Genomic DNA, 1,794 nt, shown 5'->3' with positions numbered 1-1,794 from the left:
CAAGCTCGGTGCGTATAGAAAATAGTTAAATTTTTCGTATCGGGTACCTGGGGGGCTGGCTATGAAGTTGGCTCCCCAGTTTGGTTTTCGCTGTAACTTTTGAACTGAACCGGTGCAAGCTCTAATTTAGGTGGTGCAAGCTGGTGCAAGCTCGGTGCGTATAGATAATAGTTAAATTTTTCGTATCGGGTACCTGGGGGACTGGCTATGAAGTTGGCCCCCCAGTTTGGTTTTCGCTGTAACTTTTGAACTGAACCAGTGCAAGCTCTAATTTAGGTGGTGCAAGCTGGTGCAAGCTCGGTGCAATTGTTTTAAGCTGAAAAAGAACGCTTCTGGAAAAACTTGGGGGCAGCCTTTAAGTTGGCCCCCCATTGAATATTGCCGGTGGTCTCCGCCCCTTTCTGGTTCAAACTTTAATTTTTGTGGTTCAAGTTTGTGCAAGGCTGGTGCCATTCGTTAATAGGTCTAATATTGAATTCCATGTTTCTGGGGGCCAACTTAAGAGACCCACTTAAGTGACTTTAGTGAAAAATTGTTTGGATTTTAATAGAGGTACCTTGTAAAGATTTTTTAAAGGAACAAAATTGATCTGGTAGAAAGTACTCATTTGATTTTGATTTGATATATAGACTGAAATATTAGATAAAAATTGATAGAAATTTGTTAGTGGTGTTTACTCATAATTTTTTAAAGGTAAAAATCTATTTTATAGAACGTACTCATTTTTTATTTTAAATTGATATTTAAATGTTGTGGGGTTTTAAAAAAAAGATCGGGATAGTGATAGTGGCGCCATCTTAATGAATCTGAGAGGGAAAAAGATAGATAGGAAAAACAAGTGCCCATCTTAGGTGTCAACGTCCACCGGCCGAAACACTCGGCCCACACTACGGGCACTAAGGCCCTGCCGCTACGACGCGTGCAATAACTACTTTTAGCTACTGAAAGACATGTCGTCTTATCAGTTCGGCGATTTTCTCAATCCTCCTTTCTCTAGCTCGGGTCGGAGGTCTTAATCCCTACGAAGGGTATTGCGAAATTAGGTGAAACCTCCTTCCCGGCGGGGAAAGTTTTGGACCACGGAAATCCGCGGGGAGAGTAAAATACGTTACAATATTATTTTTTGTATATCTAGAATTTACTTTCCAAGTTGTAATTATTAAGTTTCAATTTCGCTGAATAGATGGCGCCACCTCAGTTTTACAAAAGTAAACTGCGAAATATAGCTCTACATTCGATAAACGGAATAAAGGCAAGGAAATTTAATTTAGTATTTAATTTAATTTAAATCTAAAAAGACCCTTGTAAGTTGAACCTCCAGCGACATGACGTTGGGGGTACTACAGATTCCTAGAACAGACAACGACGAAGCGCACCGAACCGCTCTACGTACACTCTCCCTCTATAGCCGGGAAGTCGGTTTCCAGATATCGAATGGCCGTTTTACCTTTGACAATGGTGTCAACCGAAACTGAATTTACGAAAACTGTTCCTGAATTAGAGGGGATTGTAAACTCAGTAACTAATCAAACTAAACAATGCATTTAATTATGCCACGACCTCATCTATCTAGCGTAAGTCTATCATCACGCTCCATAAGTGCATCTCTTACTCGAAATAGTTACTGAGATCGCTGTGTGGGAAGTGATGTATTAGCCAAAAGTAAATGCTTTTCCAGCGATAACAACATGCCAGGGGTGGCAATAAAATTTTCAGATTCAAATTCCCTGACCATTTATTCTGATTTTTTCTGATTTTTTCAGGCCCAAAAATTAGAAAACCTTTGATTGTATA

This window comes from Leiobunum rupestre, chromosome 2, assembly GCF_980474605.1.
Source record: "Leiobunum rupestre chromosome 2, qqLeiRupe1.1.hap1, whole genome shotgun sequence".
Taxonomy (NCBI): domain Eukaryota; kingdom Metazoa; phylum Arthropoda; class Arachnida; order Opiliones; family Sclerosomatidae; genus Leiobunum; species Leiobunum rupestre.
This window is presented reverse-complemented; position numbering follows the sequence as displayed.